Raw genomic sequence first — 14,647 nt, 5'->3', positions numbered from 1 at the left:
ATCCCTATCCCACAAATAACTATAGAGGCTAGAGTACTGGCTTCAAAGTAACTTTTTCAAACCTGATTTTATTGAGCTGATTTTATGTGCCAGGGAGTGTTCTAAGTAGAGATCCCGAACACAGGAGCTACAGGTTTCTATATCCTTTGACGATTACTACAAACACGACTTAAGTCTCTTAGTCCCATTGCAAACCAGCTTGCCGGAACCAAACCGCTGACCCTCGAATTTCCCGGGGGGAAGCGTGAGTATGTTACTACGGATCGATTGCTTTGGCCTGGCGGAGACCTATCTGGAAGGGCCCTGCACTGGGAGGCCAAGGAAAGGAGGTCAGTCAAGGACCTTACTCCTCGGGAGGGACCCAGAGCCACTGAGATTCGGGAGGCTACGTTGGCCTGTTTGGCTGGGCATCCAAGCGAGTCAGAGAGTTCAGTCATGTTCGCCCACGCGGTGAAGCGCGCCCTGCGCAAGAATAAGACCCTTCGCTACGGAGTTCCCATGTTGGTGAGCGCAGTGAGAAAAAAGTGGGGGCGGGATTCCGGAAGGGGTGGGACCACAAGTCTGGCTGGAAGGAGAGTGCGGTGAAACTAACGCGTGCGACCCGGAACGGCAGTCTGGGCTAGGAAGGGGCTGGCGTTTAGGCCGTCCTAGCCTCCTAGTCTCTCCCCGCGCTGGTTGTGGGATCTCGAGTGTCCCTTTTACCTCTCTGGTAGTTACCTGGATGTGCTTCTGAGAGTGATGTCAGAACCAGATTTTAACCCAAGTCTGGATGATTACTAAACTTCCGTCCTCCCCCGCTCCGCGCCCGCCCGCCCCCAGCTACAGCTTGACGATACTTTGGATCATTGGAACTAGTTGTATTTACTTAATTTAACTGTGTAATTTCGGGCATCTTCAGGTTTCAGCTTATTAGTTTGTGAACTGGCTTAATTCTTCCAGGGTTGTTATGAGTTAAATAAATCCTTGTGAGTTGAATGTAGCACACTGTAGCAGCCCTCAAAAGATGGTCGCTGAATTATAGTTGATATTTTTAAAGCACGTTGAAAGTAGTTTTGGTGTCTATTTCTTTGCATCCGCTCCTACATACACTGCGTTCCCAGAAGGTCGCATTAGTCTTGAAAATTTCGATCGATGTTGGCTTAACACAACACCAACCCGAGTTGGAGTCCAGCGAGACCACTCATTTTCTTTTCAGTTTGACCTTGGCAAGTTACTTTGCTTCAGCAAGCCTTGATGTCATAGTAAATGAAACAATTTAAATATAAAGCATGTGGACAAAGTCCACTTTCTTTTAAATAGTTTATTACTTTGGTATGGATTTGGTACAGGTGAAGTTACCAGCTTTTGCGTTTAAGCAGGACTAAAGGAAAGAAGTGACCTTAGAAAAGTAATGAGTTTTTTTTACTCATCTTTGATGAATGTGGATTTCTTGCTCATCTTTGGAAATTCCTTTTATCTATCTTTCTAAAAGTTTAAAGAAAACTCTAAGACAATGTAGCTGACAGAGAATGTGTAAAAACTATCCTCCCTGTAGTTTCCCCTGCCACAAAATAGAGATCCATTCAAAAATACTGTGATTGTAGTCACTACCTTGAGGTCACCTGCATGTCCCACTGGAAGACAGTTTGATTTTGTTTCTTATCTTTCAAAATTATCAAAGCTAAGCTCTTAAAACCACTAGTATTAAAGTACCTTCTAGGGTTTCCCTCATTTGTTTTATTTCATGGAATGGAAACTACCATAGTAGACTTCTTCCCAAGTATATTTCTCTATACTGTGTCTATATTGGACCTGTACTATACTGGAACCTAGGTCTGTTCTGTTTCAAAGTATGGGTCCTAGACATATAACTACTTTTGTAGAGGAAAATGTTGAATTCAGTACTCTAAAACCCAACACTGCTAGAAAGAGCTCAAAAGATACATCGTCTTCATCATGTATCAGTCAAATATGCCATAATTACTATAGTATACTACTATACTTCAAGTTGAAATTATTTCCTCTCTTAGGTAAATGTTAATGGTTGCTTCATAAGAATCTTTATTCAGCAACATACAGAAGAGGACTTAGAGTACCAGGTATAGGCTAACAATATTCTTTTTCCCCTGTCTCACAAAGCACTTGAAAAAGAGAATATATTTGTTGTTTCAGTTTCCACACTGCCCATTTAGTCCCCAGAATTTACCTTTCTAATCTGACCAGTGACTACTGGTTTCTACATTCTAAAAAATTAGCCCATTTAATGTTTTCTGTTCAGTTGAGTGTTACGCAACTGTCACTACAGTCTACTTTTAGAACATTTTCATCACCCTAAGAGAAACACCATACTCACTAGTAGCCACTTCTTGTTCTCCCCTACCCTTCTCCCATCCTAGGTAACCACTAATCTACTTCTGTCTATAGATTTAATAGAATAATACAACTTATGGTCTTTTGTGACTGACTTTGTTCACTTAGCATAATGTTTTCAAGGTTCATTCATGTAACGTGTATCAAAACCTCATTCCTTTTAATGGCTAAATAATATTCCACCAGTTGGAATATTTATTTTTCATTGCTGAACATTTAGGTTGTTTTCATTTCTTGGCTATTATGAATAATGCTGCTATGAACATTCATGTACAGATTTTTGTATGGATGTGTTTTCATTTCTCTTGAGTAAATACCTAGTAGTAGAATTGCTGGGTCATATGGTAACTCCATGTTTAACATTTTGAGGAACTGCCAAGCTATTTCCCAATAACTACATCATTTTACATTCCCACCAGCAATATACGAGGCTTCTGATTTTCCCATTCTTGCCAACAGTTTTCATTGTCCACTTTTTTTTTTTTAAATTAAACCCTTACTAGTGGGTGTGAAGTGGTATCTCACTGTGGTTTTGATTTGCATTTCCGTAATGACTAATGGTGCAGGATATTCGTTCATACAATGGAGTATTGGTTATCTGTATATCTTCTTTGGGGAAATGTCTATTCAAGTCCTTTGCCCATTTTTAAATGGGGCTGTTATTCTTTTTATTGGGCAGAGGTTTTCTTAAACACCTGGAACCAGTAAGTTTCCCAGTCTTTGTCAAGGGGCTCTGTGTGCTTGATTCGGCATGCCTTCAGTACTCAGGCAGGTTACAAACTCTGCTTTAAGCTGTTAACTTCTTGCTTGCTCAGAGCCTCAAGGTTAGCCATAGGTGAGTGTTTAGGGCCTTCTCAGATCTCTCCTGAGCTTACACACTGCTGTGGGCATGTGGACAGTTCTGCTCATGTGCATGTCCTTCCAGAGTGTCAGGAATATGTTTGAGCTTTTCAGAGTCCTCAGTGGTCACCTTATGCCTCATATTTTCCTTTTGAGTTTTTTGGTTAGACTATTCCTTGCCCTGTTATCTACCACCTCAGGCAGTATAATGTAAACAATGGACTCTGAATTTTTTCAGCAAACACTTCCAGGGAGAAGTCTGTTTGCACTAGTTGAGCTCCAAGTCAGGAAAACTAAAGACAGCCTTGTGAGTGGGTCTTCCAGGCAACCACCAGACTGGTCAAATAATGAAAATTCTCAGGGAATAAGACTTTAAGGAGCTCCACCCCATTATGCCCCTTCCAGTGGTTACTGCTTTATATCATGATTTTAGACTGTTGTTTTTCATGTTTACCAAGGAGCTGGGGTCGAGATGTGGGAATAGGTAGGCTAAAAATGCCACCAAGCTTTCTGCTTTAACTGAGATTCAGTCATTCCTCTTACGTAAATGTTCCCAACATTATTGCAGGCCTTTTTTAATTTCCAAAGTTATGTAAAAGTAGATTTGACAACTTTTGCCAGTGTTCTCATTGTGTTAATGGAGAAGGTTTTGGAGATTCTTACTCTGCCATTTCATTGATGTCACTTTTTTTGTTTTTGGGGGGGCTTTGGTGAGATTTTTCTAAATTTTCATTTGTTTATTGCTCTTTGAGGCACTTTTATGATGGTTCCTTTAAAATCTTTGTTAATGTCACTTGATAGTCTTTCCTAATTCAAGTTGCTTTTTCTTGATTCTTCTTATGACAAGTGAATTTTATTTTATCTTGGACATTCTGTATAGTATGTTAGGAAACTTTATATTCTCTTTAGGTCTTCTACTTTAGCAACAGTCACCATGCTTGCGTTAAACTTGTGGGTAGAAATTAATGTAGGTAGAGAAGACCAAACACTGTGCCCTGGGGCTACTCCAAGTTCAGAGGGTTGGGGTGTACAGGAGGGACCAATACAGGAGACTAAGAAGGGTTCTCAGTGAGGTAAAAGGAAAACCAGGTTTAAGGGAAGAGAAGGAAAATGTGATCAACGGTGTCAAATTTTGCTCATGAAATAAGATGAGAACAGAGAGTTAAACATTGCATTTAGTAACATAGATGTCAGTGATGGTTGGAATGGGTCTAAGAGAAAGTGGAAAGAGCAGCAAGCATAGACAACTTGTTTGAGAAATTTTACTGCAGGTAAGAACAAAGAAATGGGATAATAACTGATGGGGAAGTAAGGTCTAGAGAAATTTGTTAATAAGATGGGAGAAATAATAGCATTTTTTATGATGAATCATGCAGTGTGGTGAGCAAGATTTTTGATGAATCACTGCCCTTCAGTATATAAGATGATTGGGATCTAGTGCAGAAATGAAGATATTTAGCTAGGAGGGCAGATACCATGGTAATGAGTGGTCGGTAGTACAGTGCAGTTTTGACACTAACTATGTAGCATTAGTGCAGACTTCATAGATTAAGTGCACAGTTCTCCATAAAACTCCCCTTATCAGGCACCAGCTGAAAGCTCTGCGATATGAGGCCACCTGTGCTTCTGATCAACTGGTTACAAATTCAGTGGTTCCTAATAGCCCCTCAGGTTCAGTAATTCAGTAGAATGACTCAGAACTCAGGAAAGCACTATACTTAGGATTTAGTGTTTTATCATAATGGTATGAATTAGGAACAGCTGAAAGAAGAGGCCCTTAGGGCAAGGTCTGGGGAGGGTCCCAAAGGCAGAGTTTCCTTGTTTTCTCCCTGTGGAATCAGGGTGTGCCACCATCCCAGCACATTGATGTGTTCACCAACCAGGATGCTCATCCAGAGTTTTTCACTGGGATTTTATAATTGGGATTTTCATCATCTATGGTTGATTGGCTCATTGGCTGTGTGACTGAACTCAATCTCCTGCCCCCCTTTCCTCCTTGGAGTCAGGAGGTCAGGTTGCTATCACATGGCTCAAGGTCCCAACCCTCTAGTCACATGGTTATCATCCCAGCATGACCAGCCTCTATCCTGTGACTATCTAGGGACCCACAATGAGTCACCTCATTAGCATAATCTCAGTTATGGTCCTAATACAAAGATGCTCCTGTCACTCAGGAAATTCCAGTGAGTAGCTCCCTCCCAAGAACCCAGGACCAGACCAGACAAATTCTTTATTATGTTACATGTGGGTATTGTGATGACAGTGGTCCAGAAAGAGATGATGGTGGCTTGGACTAGAATATTACAAGAAGATATAGTTATAAATTGTCAGATTCAAGAAATATTTTGACAGAACTCAGTGATGGATTAGATGTGAGATAGGAATAAGAGGAGCTAAAGATGACTCCAGAGAAGCTGGCTTGAGTAATTTGTGAAAGTATTTGACCTTAATTGGGATGTGAAAGATTGAGTAGCAGCAGATTGGGGCAGAAAGAGTGTTGGGGTAAAAATCAAGAATTTTTTCATGTTAATTTATATATACCTGTTAAACTTTCAAGTGGAGATGTCAAGTAGGAGGGCAGGTCTTCACTTCAGCGGGATGTTTCCCATTGAAAATGTGCATTTGGAAGTTGTTAGGTTATAGAAGCTATTTAAATCCATGGAACTGATGGCATTGCCTAGGGACTCTGTTGGTTGTGAATAGGTAGAAAGGTGTGAAGACTGAGCCTTTTGAGATACTCAGACATTTTGAGATGGGAAGGTGAGGAAGAATGAATAAGGGAGGCTGAGAAGGAGTTAGGAAAATCACAGGTGTGTCTTTTTGTTACCACCCGGGGTTCTTGGCCTTCCTTAATCAATAGAAATTGATAAGAGGCCATACAAGAAATTCAGGCAAGGCTTTATTGCAGGGGGGAGCAAAAACAGTTAACAGGTTCCCTTGCTTGATCCCTGAGGGTGGGGGCCAGCTGATTCCTTATATGGGGTGAGCGTAGGGATGTGTCCATGGGTGGGGCTAAAGGGGGGCTTAGGCGGTCTGCCCCACCCTTTGGTGGTGCTGAGTGCAGGGGCATGCGCAGTACCCTGCTTTTGCTCCTGACACCCTGTTTTGCTCCCTGCTCTTCAGAAGTGGCAGTTGGGTTTTTGGTCTTTTTGTATCTTATTGTCCATAATCTGCCCCAACTGTGCATGCTTGCAGTAATTTTTAGTCCCTTGTACTTTCTTTGTATTTTGTTGCTGGAGGAGAAGTTTGTCCAGGTGCAAGCACTGCAGCAAAGGGTCCCAGGTCCCAGGTCCCAGCGTGTCTCATTTTCATTACACCAAGAGACAAAAAAGTTATTTTACTTATACAAAGAATGATTGCATATTGACATTAGAAGTATTATCTGGTTATATATAACCAGATATTTTCCTGGTTTGTTATCTTTGATTTTATGTCCTTTTTATTTCATTTATTTGCAGGTAAGAGACCAATTTTTATGTGGTCAGATTTACTGGGTTTTTAAATTCATAGCCTCAAGGTTTTGTCGGTATTCCAACTTCAAAATTATAGAATTTTATATTTTACAGTGTTTTTATCTGTTTGTATTACTTTAATTGGTAATATTAATATATTGATGGTAGAGATCAAACTTAATTTTTTTACAAATTGCTAGACTTTTACAGCTTTAGGATGAGAGTAAAGCCCATTAGATTATCGGAGGAGATGCTAAAGCAGCAATGGCAATTCATGGGCTCTTTTAAGGTGTACCACATACTGAGAAGGGTAACGTATTTCATGAGATTGTTTTATCACTTGGTTAGAAAATGGAGAAAAATGCTCTCTAATTGTCCTATTTTGCAAAATCATAAAATTGAAAGAATTCTAGTCTTGAAGAAGCAAGGCCACGATTTTATTCCTGGATTTACCCATTACAATCATGGGCAAGTCATTTAGTTGGCTGTGCTTTTATTTCCTCATCTATTGAGTGTATTCTTTTTCCCTTAGCTCATAGGTCTTTTGTAAGAATCAACTAATATAATGCTTCTGATGGTGATATTTAAATCATAAGGTCAAGTACAGATGGGGGTAATGATTTTGGTATTTGCTCATGTGCTAAAATGTTTCCCAGTGATAGTGTGTACTATGTCTACTCTGAAAAGATGAATGGTAACTCACCAGGGAAAATAATCTATAGGATTTTGTATAATCTGCCACTGTTGGTGTTCAGATAAGTAATGTATAGATAGACCGAATTCTGCCCTTCTATTTTGTTTAATTGTTTCCCTGTCTTGTTTCAGTTGCTGATTGTTGGAGGTTCTTTTGGTCTTCGTGAGTTTTCACAAATCCGTTATGATGCTGCGAAGATTAAAGTAAGAACTGTCATTGGAGTTTGACATGTGTACATGTATGTTCTGGTTTATGAGACACGAATACTCAGTAAACTAAGCTGTCTTGAGTTTTATCTTGCTTTTTAAGACTGATATATGGGGACTTCCCTGGCGGTCCAGTGGTTAAGACTCTGCGCTTCCAACGCAGGGTGCACGGGTTCGATCCCTGGTTGGGGAACTAAGATCCCACATGCTGCATGGCGAGGCCAAAAAATAAAATAAATAAAATAAAAATAATACAAACAGCTGTTAAAATAAAGAGATTGATATATGATCTTGGGCTCTTTTAAAAAAATTTTTATACAATTTTAAAGGTTACTTTCCATTTACAGTAATTACAAAATATTGGCCATATTCCCCATGTCGTACATTATATCCTTGAGCCTGTTTTACACCCAACAGTTTGTACTTCCCACGCCCTCACCCCTATTGCCTCTCCCCCCTCCCCACTGGTAACCACTAGTTTGTTTTCTATATTTGTGAGTCTGCTTCTTTTTTCGTTGTATTCACTAGTTCGTTGTATTTTTTAGAATCCACATATACGTGATATCATACAGTATTTGTCTTTCTCTGTCTGATTTATTTCACTTAGCATAATGCCCTCCAAGTCCATCCATGTTGCTGCAAATGGCAAAATTTCATTCTTTTTTTATGGCTAAGTAAGATTACATTATACATATATATACATGTGTATATACACACACACACACACACACACACACACACACACCGCACATCTTCTTTACCCATTCATCTGTTGATGGACACTTAGGTTGCTCCCATATCTTGGCAATTTTTTCAATAAATACTACAGTACTACACGATCTGCAGTTGGTTGAATCCACGGATGCAGAACTCGCAGATATGGCAGGCCAACTGTTATTTATTGAGGAAAATCCTTGTATAAGTGGACCCTCGAAGTTTAAAATCGTGTTGTTCAAGGGTCAGCTGTATTTCATTAGCAGACCTCAGTAATGTTGGTAGGAAATTAGAGTATTAAAGGCCTATTCATTGTTTTCAGTTAATTTTATGGTTTAAGAGAAATACCAATGCTAGCTAGTCTTAAAGACAGTAGGTATTAGAATAAATAGTAAATTTAAAAGGAATATATAGTTTTTATGAGGGAATAGAGCAATTATGAAATGAGTTTTAAAGTTTCTGTTAGCATCCCAATTATTGTATTAAGGAATTTTTTCCCTTTTCCTTTAAGATGAAAGTTATAATAACCTGACTTTTGGAATAGGGATGTCATGCACATATTTGAAAAATAATTGAATATTTGTCATGTGTTTATCATGTGTTAGATCCTACAGATAAAGATTCAAGAAACTGGTTCTTATAAAGCTTATAGCATCATCAAGGCTGGGAGACATCTAATATAAAAATGTATCCAAACATACAATATAACAATGCCCAGTGAAATGCTATATTGGAACTCTGTGTAAAACATTTCTAGAACTTCAAGGAGAGGCATATGGTTTAAGACTTGGGAAAGGGGTATCAGAGAAGGTCTGCTAGAGGTATCAACCTTTGAATTAAGGTTAAGAATGAGTAAGAGTTAGGTAAATGATGGAAATGATTAGTATTATATAACATAGAGTGGCTAACATAGAGGGGAGATTGGGGGAGCAAGATAGAAGGGAAGAGATTGTTTCAAGTGGAGATGGAGAGACCTGTTAAGACACTTTGGCAGTAGTATAGATGAACAATAATGGAATCTGAAATGAAACATTTGCAATGAAGATAGAAATGAATGGGTTCCAGAAAAATTTTTAGCAGCAAATTGATAGTGACATATAATATTAAAATCTGAATAAATATCAGATGACTTGAGGCTTTGCTTTTGAGGACTGGGTAAATTTTCATAGCAAGAGAGAGTGAGGGAGATTGCAGTAACAGAAGAGGTCTAGACGAGGGGGTCGAAGTAAAGAGAACAAAGTTGGGAGAAATGAGGTTGATTGAAGTTAAGAGGATGAGATTGGTCAAGGTCTATGGAAGGAGGCTGAGAGGACAAAGTTGAGGTGAGAAGGATCAGAGAACAAGACCTACTGAGATTGAGATGTCCAGGTTGGTTGATGTTGAGAAGTCAGATTCAGGTGAAGTCAAGAGTCAGTGTTTAGGTGAGGTTGAGTTCAAATAAGGTTGAGAGGGTAAGGTGGATTAAATTTGAGAGGAATTGAGAAGGTAAGATTGATTGAGGTTGACAGTTGTTACAAGGGTTGAGAGGTTGAGATTAAGGAGGAGTCGAGGGAAAGATTGCTAAGGTCAAGGGCTGGGGGTCAAGACTGTGGCTGAGAGGACAAATTCAGTTAAGAAAGATCAAGAGAGGATAAAGGATAAGTACAGCTGAGAAGTTTTGAGGAGGGTGGAAAAAGACGGTATTGATTCAGAGTGACCAGCCATTTTAGTTTGCCTGGAACTGTCCTGATTTTAGGCCTGAAAATCCAGTGTCCCAGGACGTAAAAATTCCTGCTTTTCAGTCGTGGGTATGGAAGGTTGAAAGGAAAGTACAGAACCCATGAGGTGGGCTTAAACAAATAAGCTGAAAGCAATAGCTTTCAATTTCTAGTGTGAAATAGATATGACATAGCTCATCTGCCTTCATTATGGCTGTTGCTCTTTTTTTCTCCTGACTCCTAATGCTAACAACTGTGGATCCACAGTAATAGATTATCTGCTTTTGCATCACTCCAAGTAATATGATTTAAGTGTACAATTAAGTGCATTGTAATCCTGAGCATTAACAGTCTTTTTTTTTAAACCTTTGCTTGACTGTTGTAGTTTGTAAAGAAATAGTGCTTGTTTAATTTTTAACATTGTAAATATCATGACCATGTTTTTTAGGATTCAGATAATGAAAATGAGAATAATTATAGTACCAAGCACCAGTCTGTTCTCTGTATCTATGAGCTTGGTTTTTTTTGTTTGTTTGTGTGTTTTTTTAGATTCCAAATACAAGTGAGATCATCACTGACTCTATTCCCCACACTGTATGTTTCATACTCATAACTCATTTATTTTGTAACTGGTAGTTTGTACCTCTTAATTTTCTTACCCATTTCTCTCCTCCTCCTTCCCCCCTTCCCTATGGCAACTACTTGTTTGTTCTCTGTATGTATGACTCTGTTTCTGTTTTGTTATGTTTGTTCATTTGTTTTGTTTTTCAGGTTTCACATGTAAGTGAAATCAAACAGTATTTGTCTTTCTTTGCCTGACTTATCTCACTTAGCATAATCCTGTCGTCAAAATGGGGAGGTCCATCCCTGTTGTCAAAAATGGCAAGATTTCATTTTTTTTATGGCTGAATGATATTCCATTGTATATACACATCACAATTTCTTTATCCATTACCCATCGATGGACACTTAGGTTGTTTCCATGTCTTGGCTACTGTGAATAATGCTGTGGTGAACATGGGGTGCAGATACCTCTTCAAGATAGTGATTTCATTTCCTTCAGATAAATACCCAGAGGTGAAATTCCTGGGCCATATGGTAACTCTATTTTCCATTTTTTGCAGGAATCTCCGTAGTGTTTTCCACAGTAGCTGTACCAATTTATATTCCCACCAACAGTGCACAAGGACTCCCTTTTTCCACATCCTCTCCATCAGTTGTCATTTCTTGTCCTTTTGATAATAGCCATTCTAACAAGTATGAGGTGATATCTCATTGTGGTTTTGATTTGCATTTTCCTGATGATTAGTGATGTTGAGCATCTTTTCATCTACCTGTTGGTCATCTGTATGTCTTCTTTGGAAAAATGTTCTGATCCTCTGCCCATTTTTTTAAGCAGATTTTTTTGGGGGGGTGCTACTGAGTTGTATGAGTTCTTTATATATTTCAGATATTAACCTTTTATGAGTTATATGATTTGCACTTATTTTCTTTCATTCAGTAGGTTGCCTTATCATTGTGTTGATTGCCTTTTTCTCCCCCCAGTATTATGTATGTGAAATTCATCTCTATTTTAGCTCTAAATTCAGGGTCAGCAAGCTTTTCCTGTAAGGAGCCAGGTAGTAAGTGTTTTAGGCTTTGTGAGCTACACTCTTTCACAACTATTGAAATCTCGTGTTGTATCACAAAAGCAGCCATGGACAAAAACAAATGAGCATGGCTGTGTTCAAATAAAACTTTACTGACAAAAATGGATATTAGACTAGATTTGGTCCATGGGCCATAGTTGCTGACCCCATGATTTTTTCATTGCTGTATGGTATTCCACTAATTATACCATAATTTATTTATCTATTTTACTCTTAGACATTTGGGTTGCTTGGCAGTTTTGGTTAGTGAAAATAATGTTGCTGTGAACATTCTTGTATATTTTTCTTGCTGCATGTGTACAAAAAAGGAATTGCTGGATTATCACCTTTATTTGATAATTTCCATACTGTTTTTCAGAGTGATTGAGTCAGTTGTAGGGGAGAAAAAATAATTTTCCCTTTACCCTTCTACATTCTTGGCTGAGATCCTTCTGTAATAAAATACAGATTAACAAGAGAAAAACAAACAGAAGTTTAATAACATGTATACCTCTTGTATACATGGGCGATACCCAGGAAAAGTGAGTAAAACTTTCCCCACCATCACCTTAAATACTATCTGAAGACAGAAGAAGGATGTTGGAGGGGGAGGGCAGTTATGAGAGGTTACTGGGAAAAACACAGTAAAAGGGTAAGGTTGTTACACAGATTTAAGTGGGTGCCTTCTCGATTGGTAGAAGTTTGTTGTGATTTAGAATCATCCTTCTCTTCCTGGTACTAAAAGGGAGACACTTATAAATGGAGATTTCCTTTATAAATGTATGTGTCCCTCACAAAAGGGTAACTTGTACTGGTTTTCAGAGCTTCTCTGTTTGCAGATGACATGATCTTGTATATAGAGCATTTTAAGGCATTCACTAAAAATTACTATAACTAATAAATGAGTTCAGCACTCATATGGCTATAGGACACTTATAGGGGTGGCATTAGGATTTGGTAAGACTGTAAACCTCAAGGGCAGAGAATATTTGAGTATCCTGCCTGATCTCCTCTTCTCTCTCCTCTCTCCACCACAATACCAAAGACAGTGCTTTCAGAGCTGACCTGATGTGCAAGTCCTTTTTCCTTGTAAGGTCTTGCCAAGCTCCTGGTAAGGAATGAATATACCGATTTAAGACAGTAAGCCTTTGAGAATCCATGGGAGCATTTCAATTTATATTTGATTGGTTATGTCTTTGAGTTCTCCACCCTAAAGAAAACTCAGCTTTCTGACACAAAGTATTAGTAATCAATGTAAAATTTACTGAAGATTTCATAAAGAAGAGAATGTTTACACTGCATACCATAAAACAAGTGACAAAAATTACACTTACTAAATTTCTGGTTCCCACAGATTCCGTCATGGGTACTGTATCCTCTTCTCACTTAGCCATTTCCCTCTGTAGGGCCCAGCCTTAATGGATCCTGTCTTTTCTCTTTCTGGGTCTTCTCTTGCTCTGCCTCCCAGCTCATTCCCTTCTCCCCATCCCACTTCAAACTCATTACTCTCATGCGCACAGCAAGTTAGCTTTTCCCCATTTCCTGCAAACCAGCACACCCATCCTCAGAAGTTCATTCTGCCACAGGGAACCAGTGAGGAATCATAGTGAGGAATGTTATATCCTATAAATTAAATACACAAGTATTATCTTGGAAAGATGATCTACTTGGTGCCTCAGTTTTCTCTTGTGGAAAATGGGAATAATAATCACAGTAGAGACATCATAGAGTTGATGGGAGCTAACTGATGTCAAGCTAATGATGCCAATAATTATGCATAGAGAAAGCTCTCTACAGATGTTAGCTATTATTAAATAGGAAGGAATTGTTAGTAACAACAAAAATTCTTATCAAAATGTCACATCAAGGATAGTATTTTAACAGCATTGCTCAGCAGTCTATTAAATTAGTAACAGTTAAACTTATGTTTCTGTATTTTTTCTCAAATCTTGTTTTGTATAATAAATGCTTTTTATATTATAATTGATTGTTGAAATAAAGATTTAGAAGGAAAATTTTTTTTAAAAAAAGGAAAGATCTATCTAAATAATCTTTTCTCTTCTGTAGACAGCAAAGTTCAGTGGGAAAGCATGCAAACTGATAGACCTGAATTGGAATCTTGGCTCTGTCAGTTTGTCAGATTACAAACTGTGTACAAATATTATACAAATTACATAACCCACTTAAGTCTCAGTCACCTTGTCTGTGAATTGGAGTTTTGTGGTTGTTTTATATCAGTTAACCTAAGTGAGGTATGTAAGGAACTCAGGAAAGGAAACATAGGTGATAAAAGAGTGGCTATTATTACTGACCAGTAGATGAAAAACAGTCTGTTTACAGATGATAGATATTCTATCCTAAATCACTGCTTCCGGTAATTGTTTCTAAAATATTTCTCTGGTTTGTTTTCTGCCTTTTGACCCTTAAACAATATTTAACCGGCTGGAAGCGTCACCAAATGATAGAAGGAAGGTGGACAAAAGGTTTCTGAAATGGGATTTTCGATTTCCTCTAGACTGGGAAAGTGGAGACTAGAATTTGAGGGCAAAAGTGTTGAGAGGCATAAGTAGTCTGTGGTGTTCCCAACAGAAATCATCCTGGTGTGGGAAAGCTTTGGAGTCACTGCCATCACCACTGGAGGGTGTGCTAAGACCACAGAGCACTGAATTTGGGGGTCCACCTCTTAAGTAAAGTCCAGCTCTGGTGCAGGGTGCACTCTCCAGAGGGGTCCCATAGTCATCAGTCCTGCTTTGTTCTCTCTCTCTGCATTGTCCCTTTACCTCCTGTGAGACCAGGAGACTCCAGACTGGGTGAATTGCCTTGGCTACCTCAGCTACTGCATCCTCCTTGTGTAGAGCTGCCTCTCCACAGAGTGGCTGATGCCTGCAGCCCAGGAGAGCCACATATGCCCTGGATTCCACAGCGAAACTACAGATGAGAACGTCTTCCACATCTGGTGCTCCTAGGAGGCGCCAACCCCCTCTGTCTGAGCTGGGCTCTACTCTCTGTCTTCATCTATATCCTTCTGCCTTCACACTTCATGCTCACCTCTCTCCTGTTCCTTCTT

At 39.0% G+C, this 14,647-nt stretch overlaps 1 protein-coding gene across 4 annotated transcripts in view; it reads left to right on the top strand.

Moving 5' to 3' along the window:
- The first annotated feature begins 279 nt into the window (after window positions 1-279).
- The window catches only part of LOC118889654 (synaptojanin 2 binding protein), a 93,397-nt gene continuing 79,029 nt past the window's right edge, over window positions 280-14,647 (top strand). For 3 of the 4 annotated variants that reach the window (XR_005018591.1, XR_005018590.1, XM_036841621.1), the window contains exons 1-2: window positions 336-504; window positions 7,467-7,538. The gene's annotated coding sequence lies outside the window, so the exon portion shown is untranslated. The other variant, XM_036841622.1, reaches the window with a different exon arrangement.

Source organism: Balaenoptera musculus, chromosome 2, assembly GCF_009873245.2.
Source record: "Balaenoptera musculus isolate JJ_BM4_2016_0621 chromosome 2, mBalMus1.pri.v3, whole genome shotgun sequence".
Lineage (NCBI taxonomy): Eukaryota > Metazoa > Chordata > Mammalia > Artiodactyla > Balaenopteridae > Balaenoptera > Balaenoptera musculus.
Note: the sequence above shows the minus strand (reverse complement) of the source record. Positions and strands in the feature narration are given on the sequence as shown.